This window comes from Alexandromys fortis, unplaced genomic scaffold (genome assembly GCF_014885135.2).
Source record: "Alexandromys fortis isolate MF-2015 unplaced genomic scaffold, M_Fortis_MF-2015_v1.1 scaffold_60, whole genome shotgun sequence".
Classification (NCBI taxonomy): Eukaryota; Metazoa; Chordata; class Mammalia; order Rodentia; family Cricetidae; genus Alexandromys; species Alexandromys fortis.
The window spans coordinates 7,321,580-7,329,173 of record NW_026067946.1 but is presented as its reverse complement, the minus strand read 5'-3'; the positions used below and the strand labels follow the sequence as shown (position 1 = coordinate 7,329,173).

Below are 7,594 nucleotides of genomic sequence, written 5' to 3'. Positions count from 1 at the left end.
TTAGAGTTTAGAATGTCCAAGCTCCTCTTCTCGTTTCATGTTCCATTTTGGAATCCAGTGGGTACCCTCTTGATTGCAGCCCTAAATATATGTGTTGGTGGCAGCTGCTAAGGGAATAAGCGGGACACAGCAGATGTGCCAACAACTAGGGTGGACTTGGCTCAGATTGAAATTGCTTTTCAAGTGAGTCTGAGCCCAACAGCTCTCAGACATCCATACGTGTTACTTTATTAAGCTAAAATGTTAGTTAAAAACACAATAAATGTATGCTAGACTTAGCGAGCTTTAGAAATAGTTCAAATATCTTGGTTGGAAGATCAAGTTTAAAAATAAGGGGTTCCACTTTTTTCATCAGGGGGCCTCATTAGAGTGATGTCATCTTTAAACCCTGAGTCACAAACCCTGACACACTACCATGATGCCCGGAAAAGACAGGGCATACTGGAAGTCCAACTGCTTCCTTAAGAGCATCCAACTTTTGGATAATTGCTCACAATGCTTCACTGTGAGAGCAGACAATGTGGGTTCCAAAGAGATGGAGCAGATCCTCATGTCCCTGAGGGGGAAGGGCTGTGGTGCTGATGGACAAGAACACCATGATGCTCAGGGCCATCTGAGGGCATCTGGAAAACATCCCAACTCCAGAGAAAAAGCTTCCTCATATCCAGAGAAATGTGGGCATTGTGTTCACCGAGGAGGATCTCACTGAAGTTAGGGGTATGCCGCTGACTAATAAGGTGGTGGCTGGTGCCCACGCTGGTGCCCATCACCCTGTGTGAGGTCACTTGCCAGTCCAGAGCACTAGTCTGAGGTCTCGGAAAACCTCTTTCTCCCAGACATTACCACTAAAAATCTCAACTTATGGAACCATTGACATTCTGAAACAAAATAGGAGCTAGCGAAGTCACGCTGCCTACCTAGCATGCAGAATATCTATCCCTTCCCCTTTGGGGGAATCATACAGCAGGTGTTTAGCAGCAGAGTTTACAACCCAGAAGTGCTTGACATCACAGAGCAGACTCTACGCTCCCACTTCCTAGAGGATGTCCGAATGTTGCCAGTGTTTGCGGATTGGTTACTGGACTGTTGCATTATTGGCACACTCTATTGTCGGTGAGTACAAGAGGGCCCCGGCGTTGTCTGTGGAGACTGAGTATGCCTTCCGACTTGCTAAAAACCTCAAGGCCTTCCTGCCTGCTCCATATGCATTGGGGGCTGCTGCCCCTGCTGCCCTTGCCCCATCGCTGCCTTTTTTGCTGCTGCAGCCGCCCCAGCCAAGGCTGAAACCAAGGGAGAGTTGGAGGAATCAGATGAGGATAGGGGATTTGGTCTTGTTGACTGATCCCCTCAAAGGAACCAACCCGGCCAGTTTAATTTGAGAAACATAAAACCACTTCTCTCACAGAAAACCCACAGAAAAGGGTAGCCTTTTCACAGAGTCTGAATCAAAATCCAGGGATCCTGAATGGGACTGACCTAGGCCCCCTACATGTATGTACCAGTTGTGTAGCCTGGTCTACTATGGGACTCCTAACAATGGCAGCAGGGGCAGTCTCTAATGCTTCGGCTTGCTCCTGGGCACCTATTCCTTATATTGGATTGCCTTGCTCAACTTTAATACAAGGGGTGTGGCGGGAGGAGAGGGCGATGCTTAGTTTTCCTGCAACTTTATATGCCATGCTTTGTTGATATCCATGGGAGGCCTGCCCCTTTCTGAACAGAAACAGAGGAGGGGTGAATTGGGATGAGGCAGAGGGGAGATGGGGGATATGGAATAGAAGGAGAGGAGAGCAGGGAAAGTGGTGGAGCTGTAAAATAAAATTGACAAAAAAAAACAAATTTAAAAACTGAAAAAAAAAAAAAAAAGGGTTAGGCTTTCATGTAAGCCTAGGCTCCGGGGCACATGCCACCCGCTATGCACTTCCTCTCTGTAGTCCCTGGCCACATAACTTCCCTCAGACAAAAGGTGGTCATCCTTTAGTCTTAGCCTCCATCACTTCAACCAAGGCTTTGAGGATGATGCCCAGACTAGATTCAGATTGGAGATTCTTGTTTAACTTATTTGAGGTTCAGTGTAGCGGTCTGGAGTTTCCCGGGCTCCTCAAAGTGGTTCCTTCTATTTTTTTTTAAATAAATAATATTTATTTTTATTTTACATGCATTGGTTTTTCTGACTGCATGTTTGTGTGTATGCTGGTGCTGGATCCTGGAGTTATAGACAACTGTGAGCTACCATGTGGGTGCTGGGGATTAAACCCGGGTCCCCTGGAAGAGCAGTCAGTGCTCTCAACTGCTGAGCCATCTCCCCAGTACTGATTGCAAAGATTTCCTTGAGGCAAGCACTCAGCCCTGGTGGAGAAGGTCACAACATTTCCCTTTTCTGTATGTTCCCACTTCCAGCATCACAGACACAGCCAGCCATCTCTTTTCGCCCTTAGGATGGGCTTGGTGTACAACACTGAGCACTCCCTGAATCCACTTCCCATGCAGGTTTTACACGAGTTTTTAATGAGCTAAAATCCTTCTTCTATTACAGGACTGTGAGGATGACAGGGTATGATGGCCACACCCTGTTCACCATTTATTGATGAAGATATTGAGGCTGTATCAAATGCAATGACCTGGTGAGTCTTCCTTGAAATAGTGACTGGCCTAGCTGGTGACTGGCTCACCCTCTGACCTGCTGCCTCTCTGGAAAAGTCTATAGCACTGCTTAGGAGACATGGGTGTATGTCAGAATCATTTAGGGAGCTTGCTAAATCCTGCTTCAGATCTGTAGGCCCAGGGTAGGACCAGTCTGAGTATCAGATGGTTTTTGACCTGAAATAGTGACTCTGTAGTGCTTACACAAGTGCTGCATGGATCGAAGACTCAGTCATAGGCCACTGTTCCTCATTCTCATGTCCTCTCTAACGTGGACACTCTCACTAGGAATGTGCCCCCTTACTGTCCACAGGACTCAGTGACAGCCTCCCTCACCCTTCCCTTATCATTCCCGTTTCACATCTTTTTTCTAACGTTTATCTTGAGTTATTCTCTGCCTATTTGTACTGTTTCATGCATTTTGGCTTCTTTACAACTAGGTTAAAAACATCTTTGGGTGGAACTGTATTTTGAATTTTTATAACTGTGAATATGTATAAATTATTAACCAATATGTATAGATTGAGGACACCTTCCCCATCAGTTTGACTGGCACATGCCAAGGGAGCTTATCTGACTTTCTTATTTACGGATATGTAAAAAAGAAAATTGGCTGTCATTGCTATTGTTCTCCCCAGCAGCGCTTGCCTCCTTTTCTGGGTTTTTGCAATTTTTTTTTTCAGACTTTCTGAAACACCATTTGCTTTCTTCAGCCAGGACCGGTTCTAGCTAGTTGTTGCTTAGCAATAATAATGACATGTTGAGACTCATCTGATGGACTTTGAACACCCTGAGCAGAGGCTGGCCAAGGGCAAGTGGTTGGCTAATTGTGGCCTGCAGACCCAGTGCCTGTGAGGAAGGAAAGAGGCTGACGCTGCTGCACTATGCGTTGGAGATTGCATCGGTGGTAAAAATCACATTTCAAAAACTGAGTAGGAATAAAACCTTAATATGCAGGCCATTTTCATGTCTTTGAAACATCTGGCAGTTACCTGGCCTAAAATCACATATTCTTCCTGAGAATCTCACAGGTTATTTACACGACGTTTGGCTTCTGCTTTCTAGAATTCTCTGTGGATGATGGATGATGATGGCCACAGCACCAATGGAATGGCCACTTGTAAAATGTCACTTTTAAACACAGCCATTTGTGAATGATTACAGTTTATGTTTGCTGTCCCCTTTTTATTATATCTCCGAGTGAACTCATACGCCTGGGGCCTTGTGGGTCAAGTTGAAGTTCACGGTGGCTCACAAGCACTGGGTTATAAAATCCTTCTAAGTAAGGGTTTCAGTTGGAAACCTCGGGACTGTTTGCTTGCCTTTAGGGAGGCTAATACTGCTGGAGAGGGACTTACTGCGTTTTCTCCTTTTAGCCCCAGAACCTTGTGGTCGTGTTGCGATTAGTGATGATGGGTAGACCTATGGAGGATATTGTCCTTACCTATGGAGGATGTTGTCCTTACCTATGGAGGATGTTGTCCTTACCGATGGCTGTTTCTCTTGTTACACTGGCATTGTTATTCCTATTTCCCAGAACACCATGCTCTTGAGTCTCCTTAGCATAGGACAGAATGGGCCAAGGGACTTGAAAGACGGTGCAAGCAAGGAGAGAGGTGAGGATAATCCCAAAGGGAGATGGAGAAGCTAAGGTGTCCGCTGTCACCAAGGAGACACATGGTGTAGATGAGTTCATGCTGCTGGGAGCTGAAAATTCATTTCCAAGAGACTCAAGTGGTAGGAAAGACTGTGGTCAGTGACATTTTATTTAGTGCTTGGGTCGTTAAGGAAATTAGCCTACATGTAAGTAACTCATTCTCCCATTGACTTCATGAAAAGAGATCCGCCCATCCCTGTGATGTTCTACCTTTCTTTACTTTTAGACTTAGAGACACAATTTTTCAAATATCCTCCAAGCATTGGCTCACTAGTAAGAATGTCAGGACCTTGACTATGGCCCATCTATCTCAAAAACAAAAAATGTTCCTAAAAGAGTTTGAAGCTTGGTTTTTACTATGGGATCCACCTGGTGACAAACAGACAGCTACTGTTGGTGTGTTTAGACTACTGTGGGCTGTTGTTCTCCACTCTTCTTTGGAACATCCAGGCCCTAGAATGCCGGAATGTAGGTAGGTGCATTAGATAAGGCAGAGCTGGGAGCAAGAGAAGGATGGGAAAAGCTGCAGAGTAGAGAAATGTGAACCGTGTATCTTTAAGGCTACACCCCAGGCTTTAGACACTCTGTATATGCAGACGCATTTATCTTAAAATAGGATCCCATGGTGCTCAAAATCCACAGTGGCTGCCTCAGGCCTGTTGGGTAGAGTCGTAACACTGTCTTCAGGCCTTCAAAGGCCTGCCCCAGCTGTCATTTTCAACCCCAAATAGTTCCCCCTTTTTTTTCTACTGCTTTCCATTTGTCTTGACTGCTACACCAGCCTCTCATAGCTCCACACCAAGCCCCTTGTTGTCAGGGCATCAGTTTTGCACACATTCATAGAATAAACACCAAAAATCTCTGCCCTTTTCCCTCCTCTTGAGAGAAGTCACTCACACCAACTCTTCCACCCTGGAGCCAACCTCGAATATTGCTGAGGTCGGTGCTTACAAGTCTACAGCAGTCAGAGCCAAAAATCAAACTGCCCTAGTTGGCCAGGTAAAGGCACCAGAGGTGTGTGTGTGTGGGGGGGGGGACAGCTGAGCTGTTGTCTTTTAAGTCCCAGGCATTGCCTGGTGCCTTGGGTTGAGCTGGACTTTGCCCCTGGGGTTTGGTCTTGTTTTCTTTCCTGAGACCAGAGAGGCCACAGAAATGCCCCAAACCACCCCATTCCGACTTCGATCACCCTGCCTTTTGAACTTACCTGGCTGCTCACCCCTTCCCTCCATTTAACTGTGTAAACTTGTTTTGACCTTATCACAGCCAAGAGCCTTCCAAGCCTGCCTAGGCTGGACAGCAGGTATCGCTCTGCTTAGCTTGCTGTCTGCTTACAGTCCGATCCTAGATAACTGTCTCTGCATATTGCCCAACTCCTCGCTTGCAGGCTTCTAGAGTTTGCCTTTTATCTGGTTCATTCATGGATTTTGTACTGACGTGATATTCAGCAGAAAGCCAAACTGTTCCCTTTTGACAGGAAGAATCATAATCTGGGAAAATCAGCTATAATGCTTTGTTGGAAGTCTTGAGAGGAAAAGTAGTTGTTGGTCACACTTTGGATGCTAAATATAGGTAAGGGAATCAAGACAACACACTTGGAGAAACTGACATAAATTTAGTATATGCTTCAATGCTGAACATCTTGCAGAGAAAGGCATTACCTCCGCTTCACGTTTCCAAGTGAAGAGCTGTGTTGTAAAAACTGTATTGTGTATTTTATCTCATTTATGAATTCATTTAACAGATTACTAAGCACCCACTACTTTCTTGAGGGACAGCTCCGTCATTCTACTTCTCTAGTGGGGAGGCCGATACTCAGGCAAACTATATCATTGCAGACAGTGAGAAGTACTGGGCTGAGAAGTTGCGTGACCAGGGAGTGGACAGCCACCAGGGACGTGGCTGTGGAAGAGTGACCTGAAGAGATAACGTTGATGCAGAACCTTGAACGACAAGCAAGAGCCTTTCTGCAGCGACTGAGAGGGAGAGCATTGTGGATAGAGAGAACAGCTAGTGTGGAAATAGGAAGGTGAATACTCACAGCAGCTGTGGAAGGTGGCAGGAGACCAATGCCTAGCAGCTGATGAATGAACTTCCCAAACACACAGCATCTCCACAGTGGAGCACTAGCTAACCGTGAAAAGCAACCAAGACTGAATCGTGCCGCACCATGAATGGATTCTGAAAAATACTAGGTTAAGGAGGAGCTAGACTCAAAAGATGACATTTTATATGGTTCTATTTAAGTGAAATAGCTAGAACAGGTAAGCCTACAGACTCTATGAGTGGCTGCCAGTGGCTGTGGTACGGTGAGTGATTGCTCAATTGGCATGCCATTTTCTTAGGGTGTGATGAAATAAATATTTTAAAATTAGAGTGGTGCTATTGTTATAAAGCACTGTGAACATGCCAATGTCACTGAATTGAGTCTTCAGAACAGATCATTGTGCATTCTCCAAATACTATCTAGATGGTTCTCAACCTGTGGTCTCAACCACTTGGGGTGAATGACTCTTTCAAAGGGGTCACCCAAGACCATCAGAAAACACAGATATTTACAGTACCATTCATAACAATAGCAAATTACAGTTATGAAGTAGAAACAAAAATAACTTTATGGTCGGCGTCAGCACAGCTGTATTAAAGAGTCACGGCATTAAGAAGGGTGAGAACCCACTGTTCTAGATTAATAAACGCGCTCACATGAGTTGAACTGGCCCTATTTGACTAGAATGGCTACAGTGAGAATGGGTTGAAGTGAGAATTTTCTGTTTCTTTCTCTGAGGCAAAATGGCTTCACTTTCATCCTTTGTCCTGTAGCAATGGCTCCTAAAATGTCTTCCACCTCTCAGGGGCAACAGATGTGAACCTAGGTCTTGGGGCAAGAGAGTTTGCTGCCCCCTGCTGGCAGCTGTGGTGTCTGCTTTTTGCCCTCTTGTAAACAGCTGTGCAAGCTGGTGTTTGGAGTTCAGATCACGTTGATACCAGTCCTCTTATGTTGACCGACTTCTTGACGAGTTTCTGAAAATTCGAGCATTTCTTCTTACTTGTTTGTAGGGAGTTCCTCATTTCTCCAGTGCTGTGCCGGGGATGGCATGCTTTGCCTTTCCTGAAAGAACCCGCCTCTCTGGAGTTCACTAGGTGTAGCGCATAGTCAGATCAACCATTTCTTTTCCTTTTATGTTTTTCTTTTTTTCCTGTATAAGCACATTTTTAGAAAAGAATGAAAAAAAACTACACCAAAGAGATAGCTGTAGGATTTTACATTTTTAAAAAAATATTTATATCTTTCGTCTA

At 45.1% G+C, this 7,594-nt stretch overlaps 1 pseudogene; it reads left to right on the top strand.

Moving 5' to 3' along the window:
- Positions 1-418: 418 nt before the first annotated feature.
- On the top strand, positions 419-1,342 carry LOC126506034 (60S acidic ribosomal protein P0-like; annotated as a pseudogene).
- Positions 1,343-7,594: the final 6,252 nt, after the last annotated feature.